This window comes from Pleurodeles waltl, chromosome 5 (assembly GCF_031143425.1).
Source record: "Pleurodeles waltl isolate 20211129_DDA chromosome 5, aPleWal1.hap1.20221129, whole genome shotgun sequence".
NCBI classification, from domain to species: Eukaryota; Metazoa; Chordata; class Amphibia; order Caudata; family Salamandridae; genus Pleurodeles; species Pleurodeles waltl.
The window spans coordinates 741,239,328-741,258,751 of NC_090444.1; positions in this window are offsets into that span (position 1 = coordinate 741,239,328).

Genomic DNA, 19,424 nt, shown 5'->3' on the forward strand with positions numbered 1-19,424 from the left:
AAGCACACACCCTAAGTTGGTGGCGGTGCGTCCATCCGTGCGTGGCAGTGGTGCTGAGGCTGAAGACCATCAATCTAGTAGTGCCAAAGTGCTACCAATTAACGGCCCTGCCAAAATTTATTGGCCTGACCCCACAGCGCAATTTAAAGCCTCAATGGTGCACGCTTGTCGGTGGCGGATGAGGAGTTACAGACTTTTGTTGTGGTGGCCTAGCCAGACTGAGAGATTGGGGCCCCCGGTTTGGACTCAGGTCAAGTCATTGAAACTCTTTTCAGTGTTGCACGTTCTACTGGCACTGCTAGCCAACTCCCCTTTCCCTTGTTTGGACTCCGCAGCCTCAGGCCAAGGGCCAAGTCCAACAACCTGCTGCCCCAGGACCCTCACTGACGGAAGTAAAGTAAGTAGTGCTGCTAATTATTTACCCTAGTGTGATCATAGTTATGGTTATATGATATCTATAATAATGTATATGATATATTAATATATTCGGGAAGGATCAGGAGTGGAGTGTGTAAGGTTGCCCTTGTGTGAGCACTTAAGGTGTATTGGTTTCTGTGATGCTGCTGACATTCATGTTGCTGAAATCAAAAAGAACAGATGATAGGCAGAATGGTGAACAATGCAAACATTCACCCCCAGACACAGATCTGGGTTTAATCCATTGTTTTTTTGCTCACCTCGCCACCCCAGTTTGGACCCAGTAATATGAAAATCAGTAGTGATCTTGTGTCACAGGGTTTGCTGTAACACTGTTATGGAATAAGAGAATGGGGCCGATATTATTGTACCCCGGGGGTCCTGACAGGAGATGAGAGAGGAGACGGAGCAGGAGGACGCCAGAGAGACGACACAGGAGACGGAGCAGGAGGATGCCGGAGAGACGAGAGAGGAGACAGAGCTGGAGGACGCCGGAGAACCGAGAGAGGAGACGGAGCAGTAGGACGCCATGGGCCAAAAGAGACAAGTGAGAGTGACGAAAACTCCAACACGGGACAAGGGGGAAATCCCAGCAATGTCCCTGGAGGGACCTGGCTCATGCAGGTGTGTACACGTTTTCAGAACCCCACAGGGTATTGGTGGAAGTGGGGAGGCGGGAAGGGAAATTTGGAAAAACAAAAAAACAAGCACTTGTAAAGAGGGAATAGATCCCTGTACACCTGGGTGTTCACTATAACATTGCTATGTCTTGAGAGAGTGTGATGTGCACGCGCACCACAAGGTGAATTACAGCATAAAGCAATCCTCACACAGAATTATTCCCCACACCATTTGCCCGCTTCACCCTACCCAGTAATTTATTTTGTTTTTGGTTCTGTTTTTCCCCACATGGTCCCACCGACGTTGGAGGAGGACTTAGGAAGAGACAAAACCTAAAGGAAGAAAAGGTTACGAAAGGACATCAGAGACGACAAACAGGGAAAACCCACGTCACAATAAGAACAATAAAAGGAATAAGTACTATAAAAGAAATAAGGACAAAATAGATTAAAACCACTTATCGATGCATACAAAACTTACAATAAAATCCAATAAGGACCACTAAAATATTTGTGTGTCTTCCATAAGTACCCTAACAGAATCCCATCACACCCTGCTCCCCATGGAAACAGTCCAGCCCGAACCGCCAGGCAGATCCTCCCTGAGCCAGAAACAAGCATTCTGGGACCGGTTTTGGTGTAGCACCCCTCATCAACCAGGCGAGCTTGAATCCAGTGGAACAGGGAGCACAGGACCCATGTCTGGGCATACCCTTCCTACTTAGGGCGACTAAAGCAAAAAGAACAGATTATGGATGGAATGCTGAACAATTCAAACATTCACCCCAGACACAGATCTGGGTTTAATCCTTTGTTTTTTTGCTCACCAAGCCACCCCAGTTTGGACGCAGCCATATGCAAATCATTCTTAACCCTGCTCCCCTTGGGAACAGTCCAACCAGAACTGCCAGGTGAGGTCCTCCCTGGACCAGAAACAAGCATCCTGGGACCGGTTTCGGAGTATCACCCCTCATCAGCCAGGCTAGCTTCAATCTAGTGGAACAGTGAGCATGGAACCAGTATCTGGGCATATCCTTCCCCTAGTGTGCCCATAATTATGGTTATATGATATTTGAAGATCTACTAATTTATTCAGGCAGAATCAGAAGTGGAGTTTGTGAGGTTGCCCTTGTGTGAGCGCTTAGGGTCTGTTGCTCTTTGTGATGCTGCTGACATTTATGTTGGTGAGGCAGTACATGGTGTTTGGGGGACATGATCAGTCATGAGCACGTCTGATTTGATCTGTGTTGTGGCTATGGTATTGTGGAAAGCAGTAGATGATGGCCGCGGTGTTGATGGTTACCCAAGCTGAGGTGGATAGCTGGGTTCATGGTGTCTTCTTGAAATTCTGAACTTGACAGTGAACCAAGCACCTGTGTGGCAATGTGTGATTTTGTGCTGATCAGAGACTCGCTGAACAGCTTGACAAAAGAAAAGCGAAATACCTTAGCCTGACCTCTGGCTGGCAAGAGAAGGAGGTTTACGGGAGATGCGCCACATTAGTCAACCCATTGGAAATATATAATCTATTATGTAATAGAGCATTTATCTAAATATTCCTTTACTTAGAACACTGATATTGTTAGGCAATTGTTATTACTCAATTACATTGTGTACTCATTTTAAACCTTGTCAGGGGGATGAAAGATTGAGTCGCCTTTGCCTGGATTCACATTTGTGACTTTCACATCACACAGAAATCTCAACAGTAATGCTCAGAGTATTGAACTATTTTGCCAGCTTCACCCGTGCTAGAGTCAGAATAAGATACTAAGGGCCAGATTTACAAGGCCCTAGTGCCTCCTTGCTCCACATTATGATTGCGTCAAGCATAATGTATGCAACAGGGCGTTCCAACAATAGGAGGCCTGCAAAAATGGCTTAGTGAAATCTATAATATTTCTCTGCACAATTTTTGGCGTCATTTTTAATGCCTGCTTAATGCAGGCGTTAAAGTGACGCACCTATTATAATCAATGGGCCTCCTTGGACTTTACTGCACTGGCGTCAACATTTTTGAGGATAGTGCAGCAAAGTGCCACAATAGTGTCAGAAGTCTTGACGCTATTGTCCTATCGTGCGCTATGGTGCACCTTATTGTAAATACGTAACCATGGTGTCGTTAGGTTGTGATAAGGGCACACAAAAAAAGTGGCACATCGGGACTGATCCCACAGCCAAACACGTATTATTTAGTTAGGAAATGATTCATTTAGTTTTAAAGTGATACATGTTGGATGCTCTTTTTTTTTTTTTAAGGAAAGCAAATCTAATACCCTTCAAAGGTAAATAACTGTACTTCAAGTTTATTTGTACATTAATTTACTTACCTTCATAAATGAGCACTACGTAGAGTAATAAAGACTTGGCTAAGTATATCTTTGTTGTAACAGAAAATGGATGACTGCTTACCCCTACCCTACACTTTCACATAAGCTTTCTGTGTCTGAGCCCACTACCAATGGAGCTCTACAGCACTATTTAGTTTGATCAGGGTTACTTTTAATCTCATTTTGAAAGTTCTGCCCCTCAGAGTAGTTTTATGGCTTCTAAATTATACACAATGTAATATAAATTCCAGACTGTGTTAATAAAACTTTTGCTTTTATAGTTTTGTCAGTGCATAACGCTATAAATGACAATCATGGTTATTTATACCCAATTTAACTTCACTTAAGTTATACATTTCAGAATGAATAAAGACCGACTTCAGACGTGTTTCACCAGGTTTCCCAACTGTGCCAGAACTGAGTGCATAACTCACTGAGCTTGCTTGCCTGTAAGCACCACAAAATGACAATTTTCATGCTTGGCAACAGGACTGAAAGACTCAGAGATAGTAGCCCTGTGCCACCCAACTCCATATTTTAACATTACCTTTGTCATGAGTCCACAGAAAATTATTTTGCATATTTTTGCACACATACCCTGCTAGAGATGTGATTTCCCAAAGTGGACCCCCTTTTGGTTTGAATCTTTTCATTCAATCATTGCAAAATATAGCAAATAAGTCAACAATAACAGTACACATAAATTACCCAGTGAAGCCACCAAAACGCTACCACATAGAGCCATCCTCCATCTAAACAGAAATTGGGCAATGCTCTATCTAGTCTGAAAACAGAACTTGTACAACTTAAGCGGGTATCAAGGAAGTGGAGCAGAGTATTAAGAAAAGTTCAGAATATAAATGTCTTCTCTTCTAAAACAGCCCCTTACCCTTTGTTCCCCTCCAAGGGAAAGGTCACCTGACCTGCAATCAATACCCTGATCAATGGGCCCAAGCACTCTCTGTTGGCTTCCTTCTGAAGGTTATCCAGGCATTCGATCCTCACCTCTAGCAATGTAATACCCTTGATTAGGTTGGAGTTTAAAGCCTCCATCTCTCGCACAGCAGCAGATGAGTCTGTCATCTGGTCGCCTGAATTTGGTGCTTCCTTGGTTCTCAACACTTTGAAGGTTCTTTGTTGCTGAGTTAGGCTTCCTCTCCACTCCCGCCAATCTAATTGCAAGTCCCTCCATCTCATCTTTCAATGTCTTCACAGTACTCTCTATGTTTTCTGCTTTCTATACATGGCTTTTATAAAATGCTAAAAGAGTTATCTCACATGCATTTAGCTCCGTCGCCTCACTAGATCCCACAGGTGAGCCACTCCTCCCTTTGCCATGCAATCTCACATTTGGCATAAAGAAATCCTCATAGCAACAATAAGCAGAGTTGAGGGAACTCCAAAGAGTCCAAAAGCATATGCGGTGGCTCTTCTCTCTTGTCGTAGCTGGCCCTGAGCAAGCAGAAATCACTGCATCGTCTGTTTTAAAAAAAAAGTCCTGCTGTTTACTGGTCTCCAGGGTCATCTGAGTATCAAAAACCCGAGCTCTTCCTTGGGCTTTGAGGGATCCAATTCCTGTCATGATACAGCACCAATCATCTCCCAAGGGCCAACTCACACCACCACAGCCTCTGTTAAACTGCAACTTACTATAATTAATCTCTCACTGAAGGACGTCACTGCTACCAAGCTGGATGTGATGCACTGCGAGGTCTCCGAGTACGTCACTGCCAGAATAGCAATGTTAGAAATGGGGTCTCTAGCTGGCAGTCGGTTTGCACCCTGCCCAAGTAGGGACCCTCACTCTAGTCAGGATAAGGGAGATACCTGCTCAGATAACCCCTGCTCACTCCCTTGGTAGCTTGGCACGACCAGTCATGCTTATCTCAGAAGCAATGTATAAAGCATTTGCACATAACACAGAGTAACACAGTGAAAACACTAAAAAAGGACACCACACCAGTTTTAGAAAAATAGCCAATATGTATTTATTTAAAACAAGACCAAATACGATAAAAATCCAACATACAGTAATAAAAATATGAATTATGCAAGATTTACTCAAAAATACAGTTCCTTGAAGTCAATAGCTCCGCCTGGGGCTATCACAGCATCGTGATCAATAAAGCCAATAGTTCAGGCTGGCCGCCGCATCACGGGCCAGCTATGGTGTCGGGAAGCCCGCAAACAGTACCATAGATTTGTAGGGCGTTGTGATTCTCGCAGTGAGCTTCGGAGAGTGGTGTTGCTGACGTCGCGGTGTCGGTTCCAGAGTCGGTGCAGGAGTCGTCGAGCCCTTGAAGTCACACACGTTGCAGATCGAATTCACGGCTGATGAAGTCAGGAGCGCTGGCGTGGATGGCGTTGGGGCTGTGGTGCGAAGCGAGACGATGCGACGTGCGGTGGCCACAGGTCACGGTGCAGGCAGCAGCTCGGTGACGGCATCCAGCGGCGTTGGTGAGACCAGGGATGCGGTGTGAAGCGGGGCGGTGCAACGTGCAGTGTCCATAGGTCACGGTGCAGGCAGCAACATCGTCGTTGTGGATGCGCTGTGGTTGGTAGGCCCAAGACAGCGGTGCAGGATGGGACAGTGCTTTGTGACCCCCACGAGCAGTGTTCACATACCACGGTGCGGCAGGGATGCCTTGTGAAGACACTGGAGTCAAAAGTCGGTGGACCAGGGCTGCGGTGCCAGACGGTGCTTCGTACTCCTCACGAGCGGTGTCCACAGGCCACAGTCCAGGCAGGGGCACCGGTGTCAGCAAGAGCGGCGTCATCGGGGAGGCCCAGGCTGCAGTGTGAGCAGGTGATGTTAGAGTGCGGGGCACACACGTTACGGGTCGAGCAGCGGCTCGGTGAAGTTGTCTGATGACGGCGTCGGTCAGACCAGGGTCGCAGTGCGAAGCGGAGCAATGCAACTCCATGCAGCATCAGCAGGACACGGTGCGGCCAGCGGCTTCGTTTGGTGGCGTTGCAGTGGTTTCTCCTCTTGAACAGCACAAAACACACAATTCCCAGTGATGCAGGTCGAGGAAACTGAAGTCTTTGGTGTCCCTGAGGCTTCCAACAGGAGGCAAGCTCTACTCCAAGCCCTTGGAGAACTTTCTCAAGCAGGACATACAGCAAAGTTCACCCTATGCACTCTTTTCAGGCAGAAGCTGCAACTGCAGGCCAGTTCAGCAAAGCAACACAGCATAGGGACAGTACTCCTCATTCAGCTCTTCAGCTCTTCTCCTGGGCAGAGGTTCCTCTTGATTCCAAAAAGATTCTAAAAGTCTGGGGGTTTGGGTCTTCTTATACCCCTTTCTGCCTTTGAAGTTGGCAAACTTCAAAGCAAAGTCTCAAGTGTTTGCCAGATCCTTCCTTGTCCAGGCCAGGCCCCAGACACACACCTGGGGGTCGGAGACTGCATTGTGTGAGGGCAGGCACAGTCCTTTCAGGTGTGAACGACCACTCCTCCCTCCCCTCTAGCTTAGATGGCTCATAAGGATATGCAGGCTACACCCCTGCCCCCTTTTGTGTCACTGTTTAGAGAGGTGCAAAACAGCCCAACTGTCAAACTGACCCAGACAGACAATCCACAAACAGGCAGAGTCACAGAATGGTTTAAGCAAGAAAAGGCCTACTTTCTAAAAGTGACATTTTCAAACAGACAATTTAAAAACCAACTTCACTAAAAAACGTATTTTCAAATTGTGAGTTTAGAGACCCTAAACTCCACATGTTTATCTGCTCTCAAAGGGAATCTGCGCTTTAAGGATATTTAAAGGCATCCCCCATGTTAACCTATGAGAGAGATAGGCCTTGCACAGTGAAAACCGAATTTGGCACTATTTCACTGTTAGGACATATAAAACACACTAGTATATGTCCTACCTTAAATATACACTGCATCCTGCCCCTGGGGCTACCTAGGGCCCACCTTAGGGGTGCCTGACATGTAGTAAAAGGGAAGGTTTAGGCCTGGCAAGTGGGTGCACTTGGCAAGTCGGATTGGCAGTTTAAAACTGTCCACACAGACACTGCAGTGGCAGGTCTGAGCCATGGTTACAGGGCTACTAATGTGGGTGGCACAACCAGTGCTGCAGGTCCACTAGTAACATTTGATTTACAGGCCCTGGACACCTCTAGTGCATTTTACAGGCGACTTACCAGTAGATCAAATATGACAATCATGGATAAACCATCAACACTACAATTTCAATAGGGAGCACTTACACTTTAGTACTGATTAGCAGTGGTAAAGTAAGCAGAGACATTAAACCAGCAAAAACAGAGTCCAGTACACCATAAAACCAGGAGGTCAGAAGGCAAAAAGACAGGGGAGACACACCAAAAAGTTGCCAGGTCTAACAAGCAACTCACTTCAATCCAGGAAGGCATTAGCGTCTCTGGTGCTGCCTCCATGATCTGACAATGAAGATCCCTGGGAACGGAAACCCACCAGCGTGAGACCAGGCCATGTTCATAAGCTTCGGAGGATCACCTGCACCCCAGGTGCAAGTCATCCACACCTCCTAGTGAACTTCCTTTTAAAATGGGTGACTACTATGCCCATGCCAAGGCCATGACAAGTCAACTGCCTGAAGAGGGCTGAATTATAGTCATTAGATACATGCCTCTTTTATAAACCAATAGGCAGCAGTGAGGCAAAGTATGTTTTAAAGGTGTGAAAGTCTGTCCTCCCTACTCGTACATTTTCAAAGCTGACAATCTCCACACCTTAAGGACTGAGTGAATAGCTGGGATGATGCACAAGTTCACTCAAAGAGACTTATTTTGTGGTTCGTATGGCTCACATCTTGCTCCCAGGCTGAGGACTCTATAATGAATCATGCTACCTTGTATGAGGTTGAATTTGTGCCCTATACATACGAGCTATAAAAACCAAAGAACAAGTCTCATTGATTAAACTAATGTTATCATGACAACCACTTCCTCTGCTCATAGGGCATGCAGGTTTTCAGGTGGGATTGTGTACCTGTCTTTTTACCATTACCCAGTTTATCTAGACTGCATTCTTACCATTGCGGATATACCTGTCTAATCTATGAAGACTTGGAAGGCTCACATTCCCTAGGGGGATTGTGGAGTATAAAGGGTGGGGGGTTTAACCAGGCTTGTAGTTCCACAAATGTCTATAGTTCTGTTTAGGAGGGCTGTCATATTAGACAGTAGGGACCTTGTGATTGCTCCTGTACCCTGACTATACCTTTGCTACTCATTTGTTTCTCCTTCTCTGCAATCACAAAGATAAGTGGGAGAAAGGAAGAAGATTACATCTTGTCCAATCACTCACCAGACATAAGTAAGAAGAACTCAAGCACCTGTCAGGCTAATCCACTCTCACCAGACTGTTTCCAGTGGTGTTCTAACTCCTCCTGTGACTGGCTCTCCCCTGTTGAGTGTACTATATGTTGTGTGGAAAAGTTTGCTGAATTCTACCAATGGTTCCATGGTCCCCACTGTGAAGGGTTCTCATTGCCCAAAAATCGTGGCTGGCGACGGTGCAAATTGGAGTGGTAGGGGGGACGCGGAACGTGGAACAAAACAAAACCAATGCAAGTGAAACAAAACAAAACCGCCACTCTTCTCCGCTCAGCTGCACTGCAGGCAGGCCGAGGCTCCCGGCCTGCCCTGCGCCCAATCCTAACACTGCATGAGAGTAGCGTTAGGACTGGCAGAAGAGCCCTGACTTTGTGCTCCCTGGCAGACTGGGAGCCTATGCCTGCTCTCTCCAAACCGGCAACACATTGCTGGGTTGAAGAGAACTCAGTGCCCATGTGTGTTTGGCCGGCCTGTGCTGGCCGGCCAAACACACATGCACACTGAGGGGGGCGCACACCACTCCCTTCCATGTTTGTCATCACCCCATGGCCCGCCCCTTTAAAAATAAAATGATAATTAACATCATTTAATAAAGCAATACTGTTTATTATTGTTTTCTTTTTAAAGTTTTGCTGCTAATGGTGGGGGTTGACGCTCCTCCACCATAGTGGAGGAGCCGCTGCTGTTGCCCACCCTCCGCCTTCATGTTCTGAGCTGTGTGCCTCTCAGACACTGCACTTGTTCCTGTTGAGTAGTCCACATTACCTCATTGGCCACATCCTCACTACGCTCTGGAGCCTGTGGGCAATGAGGATGTAGACTAATCTCCCCTGGATTTTTTGTCCAAGTCTACACTCCACTCGACTGTGAGAGTTGCCGGATTAGTCGGAGTAGTCTTGGATTGGGTTAAGAATACATTTTAGGTCACGTTGGAAGCTGGAATGGCCATGTTGGCCGTTGTCACATATATAAGGAGTAGAGCAGTTTTTTGACCAGTCTAGAGGAGCTGAGGCCTAGGTTTGGGGCATGGTGACTAGGCATTATTGTTGGTAGAAGAAAGTGCCAGTTTTTCTTTATGGTGCAGAGATGGAACGACCAGGTAAAGTTATGAAAGCTTTCAGGGTTTTGTAGATGGAGGGCAGGAAAGACATGTTGTGATAAGGTGGACTGGAATAGGCATTGGTTGAACTTAAGAGACCTAGGATGGACTCTTCAAGTCAGGTTGCTGTGGCAGTGATCGCATGTTCACTGCAGCATGGAAGTGGTTGTAGGATTATGGTTAGAAATGGGGTAGGGATGTTGGCATGTCTAGAGAGGAGTGATTGTGAGTACATAACTTAGAACTTTAAATAACGGAAATTTATCTACAAAGGATTAATTAACGAAGGACTCCAATGGGCTGGTTGAGGCTAGGAAAGTAGCTAGGACTGGTGTGTCAGGTGGGGGCGTGCACATTAGAACAAAGGAGGAGTGTGTAAAGGGGGTAATGCAAGCAGAAGTCTGTGCTGTTGAAAGGTCATAGTTTCCTGCAAGGGGGGGGGGGCAATGGCCTCGCACATCAAGTGCACATTTGAGGACTGTTGGTATTGCTCATAGTAATAAATGCAGACTAAGGGCCTGATTACAACTTTGGAGGAGGTGTAATCCGTCCCAAAAGTGACGGTAAAGTGACGGATATACCACCAGCCGCATTACAAGTCCATTATATCCTATGGAACTCGTAATACGGATGGTGGTATATCCGTCACTTTACCGTCACTTTTGGGACGGATTAACACCTCCTCCAAAGTTGTAATCCGGCCCTTAATGTTATATTAGACTGTGACTCAGAGGAAGTGCAGATAGCGCCATCTAAAGCATTGGTGCTGTCGGGCCCTAAGTTAAGAACTTCTGATTGGCCCAAGAAAAGGTGCAATACATCCACAATGGATATAGGCATTGACGGTATATATATATATCACTGCCTATATTCATTGTGGATATATAGCACATTTTTGGTCTATCATTGTTTAACTGCTGTGAGTATTTTGGTATCTATTTACTGCATTCAAGTTAAATGCTCATGTTCATAGTTTCGTGTGCTTTTATTTAATATCTGGGAAGAGCCTTAATAAATTTATTACTCAAACTAAGAGTGCGGCATTCCTTAGCATTGTGGTTCCCTCGTGGTTTAAACGAAAGCAGAACACTGAGCAAACCATCTTCACTGCAGATTCCCAACCAGTTACTAAGGAAGGACGTCTTTTCTAATTTCCACTTCATAGAGAATATTGAAAAAGGAACCAGCTATTGTTTACCAGTAAACACACACATTTTGAAAGATAGAACACAACTACAGTGCATTTTTGTGTGCTCTTTGGCTGCAGTGCTAAATGATGATTATCTGTCTCCTTTTAAAAAATGCTAGTATGAATTGTTTAAGTGGTATTGCATTTTTGTAGCAACCTGCAGTTCAAGTGGTTGGTTAGGTGATGAATTATTCTAGCCTACTTCACTAATAATAATATGAATACATTGAAAATACCAGTAATAAGGCCATATCTGTGAATGTGTTTTTTTTTTGTTTTAAAGTTGTTATTGCAACTATATGGCAGCCATGTATAGGTGGCTGCATGTTTTCTATTTCTATGTGTCTTTGTGGAATTAATTTTGGTAACAAAATAAATAACTATTGCACGTGCCTGTCAAAGCTAGACCTATTGGCTTTGCCAATGCTTGCTTGACTTTGCAGGTGTACTGCACTGTATAGAATACACTCAAAGTGGAATTTTTTGAAAAGCTGGTCTAAGTGATGCAGACAACTACATTATGGTGCGAAGGGATGTGTGTGCTGCTGATAGTCTGATTGTGGACCAGCACTGGAGAGAAAGCAGGACAGTGCAGAATTTCTGTAGACATGGTGCTTTTCTGCTCTCTTGCTGTCCTGCAACACAACACAACTTTGGTTGCTGCAGTGAGTTATAAGACATTTAATTAAATATACCCTCAAATGTATTGCTGCAATACAATTAATTTTTGTTTAGTTTTTTGAGTCAGACATCAGATCAAAAGAATAGAATAGAGGTATACCAAGCAAAACAGTTATATCTGTATGTTGTGAAATGTTTGAAAGCTCGATGAAATACACCTGCATACTTTACAGAACTCAGAATACAATTTGCCAACGTCAGTCTTGCAGAACATGCTACCCCCTACCTTTTTTAGTGACAAACAGCAAACTGAAGTAATGTGCCACAAGAAATATACTAGGCTCTAGTCAAAACCGGACACTGTGTGGGTCAATCCCTGGTCATCTAAACATAATTCAGCAAATAACATGAGAATTACAAATATGCTGCAGCAGAAACAACAATCATTGGCAAAGCCAACAGGTCTCACCTATGTTAGAGCTATTGGCTTTGCCAATGTACTTTATACATATTGTACAGCAGTGTAACTGCTAAAAGTTAGTGGTGTGGCATAGAGGACAGTGGCATAGAGTGGAAGTGCTTAGAGTGGCGTGGCATACTGTAGAGTGGCATAGACTAGAGTGGCTTAGAGTGATGTAGAGTGGAATGGAGTGGTGTAGAGTGGAGTGGCACTGAGAAGAGTGGCCTACAGTGCCGCAAAGTGGCATTGTGTGGTGTGGAGTGGCATTGAGTAGAGTGGCGTAGACTGGGTTAAAGTGGTGTGGAGTGGAATGCTGTAAGGTAGATTGGTACAGAGTAAAGAGGCATGGAGTAGGTACAATAGAATAGACTGGCAGAGAGTAGAGTGATGAAGTCTAGAGTGGAGTGGCTTTGTGTGGAGCTCATTTTCGTATGTTGTTTTTCCATGTTTGTTTATTAGTTTTCAGTGTTATGAAAGACAGTACAATATTTCATTTCACTGAACAGAATGTCATCTGAACAGACAGTATCAATTCACATATAATTAGATACTGGTTAGTCCGCCAAAGATTGTCTCAGTACAAAAGCTTGCAAACATTTTTTTTTGTTTTTCTCAATCTTCAACAGAACTACTAAGCGAAGGGAAAAAAAGAAAAAAGAACATAATAATGCATTTGTGGGACTATGGCCCTCATTACAACCCTGGCGGTCGGTGGAATAGTGGAGGTATTACTAACAACAGGCTGGCGGTACCTACTTCCACTATTATGACATTGGCGGTTTGGCCAAAGCCAAACCACCAATGTACCACACCGACTGCCACGGCTGTAATGACCGCCGGGCTGGAGACTTCAGTCTCCAACCCTGCGGCCATCACTAACCATGGCATTATGACCCCACCCACTGCCATGATTTCAATGGTTTTGGTACCGCCACTGAAACCAGGGCGGTAGGCACTATCAGTGCCAGGGAATTCCTTCCCTGGCACTGATAGGGGTCTCCCCCGCCCCCCTCCCCAACCCCAGAGTCCTCCCCCTCCCTCTCACGACCTCCGCACATTTACACACATACACGCACATACATACACACAAGCATAAACACATTCACCCACGCATTCAAACATTCATACACACAGGAACATACATTGTCACACACACGCATTCACAACATATAACAGACACGTACACTCACATTCAGTCATTTCATGCACCCATTCCACGCGACTCACACCCGCATGCACGCATACAAAAACAGACACCGCCCCCGACACACACACACACAACACCCCCACACACGCACACAATACCTCCCACCCCTCTCTCCTGTCGGAGAATCCGACTTACCTGCTTGCTGGGTGTCCTCCGGCAGGAGACAGGACGCGGCGCTGCTGCCAGCAGCAGCGTCCGTAAGAAAAACACTGCCAGGCCATATCATGGCTCATGATATGGTAGGCGGTGTTTTGCTGGCATGGCGCTGCTGCTGGCAGCAATGCCACCTTACCGCTGTCCGCCGCCATGACCCTCGATGGAATTCCGCCAGCCTTCTGGTGAAATTCTGCCGACGGTCATAACGCGTTTGGCGGCTGATAGCCACGGTGATGGTTTGTTGGTGGCCATCGCCATGGCGGTAGGCGGCATTTGCCGCCAATGTCATAATGAGGGCCTATATATGTTGCGTTGGGATGGAGTGAGTGCTGTTTTCATTGCAGTGCTGATCATCCCGGGACAGAGGTATGTAGTGGAGACCTACATTTTAGACATCTGGATATATACACATGGGACATAGCAATACACATATTGGCGTGTGACTCACAGCTCAAGGCGGATGTAAATCATTCTTTGCTTCCACGTTAAGTACTACTGGAACCCAACATTCCCCACCCGTACAGATGAAACCTCAAGTTCGTAGCCAATGAAGATGATGTGCTTCCTCTTTGGCCCAAGTTAACAGATCTTTTAAACCATTCGGATATGGCCGGAAGGGTAGCAGATTTCCATGCCATAGCAATCCTGCATTTAAATAGTACAAAGGCTAAATCAATAAACCTATGAAGGTATTTATCCCCTTTCTTCTAGGGAAGAATGCCCAAGAGACAAGAGGTAGGTGTTACAGGTAGGGGGTGGGTGGTCAGGTCCTTTACTATCACTGTGATCGTGTGCCAAGTGGTTTGTAACACCGGGCATTCCCACACCATATAATAAAATCCTGCTAAGGGTAAAGCACATCGGGGGCAACCCAGGTTGTGTATGGAATACATGTGGTGGATGCGATCGGGGTCCAAATATGCGTGATATATATAACTAAATTGTGCAAGTCTGAATCTAGCATTTTGGGATATCCCCTTTACAGTCTGTAAAGCCCTATTCCATTCCGCATCAGTGAGTGGCTGCGAACACCCCACGTTCCATCTCTCAATTTCAGTCTGTAGGAGGTTGACTGTAGGTGTATGTAATGTGGCATATAAAGTGGTAATAATGCGTTGAAGGCTCCTGGGTAACAAGATACCATGTAATGCATGAGATGTGGTGGTTCAGTATCCACTACTCCCCAGAGGCTGTGCATGACCTGTAGTATAACATAATAAGTGAGAAATTGTCCTGGTGCAATATCGTACACAGTGATGACGTCCTGAGACGGCCGAAGTGTACCTTCTGAGAAAAAATGCACCAGCCAGGTAATACCTTGTTCAGTCCATTGGGTGCAATCATGGACACGTGTTTTCTGTACTATCCTGGGTATCTCTTAAACCGAGATCTCAGGTGAATAAGGTATGTGTAGGCCTTTGAGATGTATAAAACGATGGCAACATGTGTGGGCTACTTTCATTAGTTGTGTCATAGTGTTGCGAGGGCTACCAGTGTCCGTTAGCCAAGTGTACAATGCTACAGCCCCTATTTGGGCTTGTATAGCTTGTGTTTCCGGGTGTGCTGGTGAGATCAACCAGGTCATGGGCCATCGTAGCTGTGCTGCTGCATAATAGAGCTCAAAGTTCAGGGCACCCAACCCACCCTCTGTCAGTGGCCTCTGGAGTTTAGACAAGGCTACCTCAAATCAGGTGCAGGAGCAGGCCATCAAGAGTCCTGAAGCAGGCACACAGTACCACTACAGGTAATGCTGAGAATAGATACAGCAGTTTGGGTAGGATTCACACCTTGGATATCACCACATGGCCAATCAGCAATAGTGGTAAAGATGGCCAGAAAGTGGGGGAATTACAGATATTTGCAACTGCCTTGTGCAAGTTACCATGAACGAGGTCATGCATCTCATGATAAACGTTAACTCCTAAGTACTTGAAGGTGTCATAATTCCACTGCAAATAGGAATCAGCCGCAATCACTCTGTTGGCGGGAGGGCATGGGGCCAGTGGGAACACGCATGACTTGGGCCAGTTAACCCGGAGACCCGAAATCCCACCGAAGGTCTCTAGGAGCTATTCAAGCTCCGGAAGTGTGGCTCGTACATCTTTAACGTAGATGAGAGTGTCGTCGGCGTAGAGAGAAATGGTGTGAAATCTCTGCTAATCTTGTATACCCCAGGCTTCAGCAAAACCCTGCAGGTAACAGGCAAGAGGTTCCACGGCCAAGGCAAAGAGGAGCAGCGAGAGCGGGCATCCCTGATGCGCCCCCCTCTGTATATCAAAACAATTAGAAATCACCTGGCCTGTCTTCACCCTGGTCAGCGGTCTGTGTACAACAGGTTCATTAATCTAATAAGTCGCGGTCCAAATCCCATGCACTCAAGACTCGCACAGAGGAACTCCCATCGCAGGGTGTCAAAGGCTTTTTCTGTGTCTAAGGAAACTGCCACTTGGTGTGGGTCATCAGGTGGGGTAGCATGAATGATATTCAAAAGGCGTTGTGTACTGAGAAAAGTGGTGCGGCCCAGAATGAAGCCTGATTGATTATGGTGGACTAATGTTTGCATTATAGGGAGTAATTGGTTTGCCAATACCTTTCCCAGTATCTTGCAATCCAAATTGAGCAAGGACAGGGGCCGGTATGACCTAAGGTCTAGTGGATCGTGCTCCGGTTTAGGTAGCACCACTATACGGGCTTCACATAAGGATTCTGGTAGGCAGCCCTGTTGAAATGCCTCCCGAAAGATTTCCAAAAGTCGTAGCATGGTAGTAGTTGAGTAAGTGGCTTAATATTCAATTGGTAGGCCATCTGCACCCGGTGTTTTGTTATGAGCAATTTGCAAAATGGCTTCCTTAATCTCATCAAGCTGAATAGGTTCCTCTAGAGCATCACATTGGGTAGTAGTGAGACTAGGTGGGGATACTCCTCTTATGAAGTCTTGCACATCGCTCAGATTCGGGGCAGTCGGTTTCTCATAGAGCTTCCGGTAATAATCGCAGAAGGCATCATTAATAGCTAATTGTGAAGTAGCTATTGAACCATCAGCTAGTCTAATCGACATAGCCGGTATACTGCGGTGTTCACCTCGGAGGAGCCAGGCAAGGAACCTGTCCGAGCAATTTCCCTGTGCGTGTTGTAGAGCCGTACGTGTGCGATAGTCACGATAACTCAGGGCAGATCCCACCACACCACAGTGGATACAGAACTGTCAGAGCTGTGAGGGTGACATAGCACCTGCAGATTGTACTTATGCCTGACGTAGATGTCGTTACACCACACAGAGATCTCGTGGCAATTGTCGTCAGATCCCCCAAGTAGTTGCCATACAGTGCCCCCGAATCACCACCTTGTGGGCATCCCACTCTATGGCACAAGAAGAGGCTGAACCAGCATTCATTTAAAAGAATTGTTGGATGCGCTAGTGCGTCATGGATTTGAGGGTCCAAAAGAGCCTCCACTTGGAGGTGCCAATTGGGGATGGTGGGTCGTGATGATCCCCAGGACAGAACCTCTACTAATGGATTATGGTCCAAGTATGTCCGTGCTAGGTATTCCGACCGGTCTAGAAGGGGCCCAGTGTGAGTGGTGCTGAAAAGGATGTCAATCCAGGTGTGTAGGTCATGAACAGGTGAGTAGAACAAGTAATCACAGTCTTGCGGGTGACCCAGGCGCCATACATCGCTAAGACTCATATGGATGCTCCATCGCCTAAAGTGGTGGGAGATGCGGTTGCTTGTAGAAGAGGGAAGTGGAGGGTGGGAACGGTCTAAATGCAAGTGTAGGGTGCAATTAAAGTCTCTGCCCGATATCACTGGAGTTAGTAGGTACCGAAAAAGTGCAGGTGTTAGCGAGTCTAGGAAGAGTGTTTAAGTCACATTAGGGGCATATATATTGCAGCTAGATTAATGGGGGTCCCATCTAGCCACCCTCCAGAATGACATACCGGCCTTTTGAATCTATTTTTTGAGTAGTTAGGGCAAAGGGGACTCCCGGAGCCACCCATATGAGAACCCCCCTGGCATAGGCAGATGTAATAGTGCCATTTGTTTGTCCACGCCACCTAGATCACAATCGATCCAGCTCTATGGCTGTGAGATGTGTTTCCTGAAGCATGGCAATATGAACCTGACGGTACTTAAGATATGATTGCACCCTATGGCGCTTAGTGAGGGATGCCCTGCCCCGCACATTCCAAGTTAACACTCTATATTGCGGAGTGTGTGTGTCAATGAAGGCGTGGTAGGTGACATAGCCAATGCAGTAAGGGAAAGAAAATATCCGCTGGGCTACCAGTCGTACCCTGATACTCATAGTCCCCCATCCCACATCATAGATACCTCTCACAATCATCCACAAGTTAGTGTCCCACGTGCAGAGCAACAATTCTGTACACAACAATACGGTGCAAAATATTGTAAAACAAGCATGTAATTCGAGGAACACCCCAACTGCATCAAGAATCCCCCCAGGGCTGAAACCAAGCGTTATACTGCCAAATACACATAAGCATGCGTAAAATAACAATTGCAATGATAACTTAATTAATAACGTGTCCAAGGTGGCATAGCGTAGGGGCGTGACTTGCACGTGCATTCTGGTGCACCATGCTAGAGCCCGGAGCTTAGTGTGGAAAAGATCCTTAAATAAGTCAGTATCAACAAAGAAGCCCTATTCGCAGCCAAGAGGTACCTGTAAGTAACAGCCGCTGGTCATAAGTACAGGTTATATTAGAAACACAAAATTAAATGATGTCGTCTACTGAGCCGGGGGTGACGTGGGTTGCCCCATTGCTGCAGACCAAAGAGGCCTCCGATTCACAAGTCTTGGATCCAGAAGTTCTCAGAAGGCCTGATCGAAGAGCGGTGAATGAGTTGGATTGATGTTGTGTCACTGCTTCAACTGCCTGATCCTGTTCTGCAGCTGCTTGATCACGACCGGAACGGGACCTTGGGGGTTTTCTGCGATGTTGTCGTGGTTTAGGGGTCACCCACGTGTCCGTTTCCTCCTCCTTCCCAAGTGTCACAGTGAGGCCCTTGGCGTGCAGCCAAGTCCACACATCTTCTGGTGTTTGAAAAACGGGCGTCTTCCCATTGTCCATGGCTTTAAGCTTCGTTGGGAAGAGGAGAGCATATTTGATCTGTAGTTCATGTAACTGTTGGTTAACTTTCGTGTAAGAGCCACATCTGTGTTGCACCTCCATGGTGTAGTCCGGGTAGGCAGAGATCGTGGTGTTGTCAAAGTGCCATGGTCCCGGAACAGTTGAAGGATGAATTCATGGTTGTGAAAGTTCAGTAAGCGGGGGATGAGAGGACACGGTTGTGCCCCCACTTTGGGAGGTCGTCCCGGGAGGCAGTGGGCCCTTTCTATGGGGATCATAGGAGGTGTTTTATCTTTTAACACAGCGTGCAGAAGCCACTCCTCTAAGAACAGTTCAGCACAAGGAAGCTCTGAGCGTTCCGGGAAGCCAATGAAGTGAATGTTGTTACGTTGCAATCGCCATTCTGCGTCCTCTGCCCTACGATGCAAAGCAGATATCTCTTCCTACATGTTCGTTATTTTGGTTTGCATGGCCTGAAGAGTCAGCTGCAGAGTTTACGCCTGGGTAACCCTATCTGCCAACTTGCGATGGTCCTTTCTCAGTAAGTTTACCTCTAGAGATACCGAGTCAATTTTAACCTCCAATGAGGTTTTGGTGTCCAGTATAGCATGCAGGATCTTCTCAAATTTCTCTGAGTGGCTGTGAAGCGTTGATTCGAGGTGTCGAAAGTGGTCCACCTGTGACGGAGGGTCCAATGGGAGGCCGTCTCCTGTTTGCATGGTGTCTCCTGCTGTTTTGGGGGGGTGATTTCTCTATGGGGAGGAAATAGGCGAGCGAGTCTGAGCCTGCAATACTAGGTCGTCAGCAAAATGGCTCGTCGTGACTGCATCAACGGGTTAGCTCTGTCTCGCAGTTCCGCTAAATTACTGAAGATGTCCCACCTGGCTCCCGGGGCATGAGAG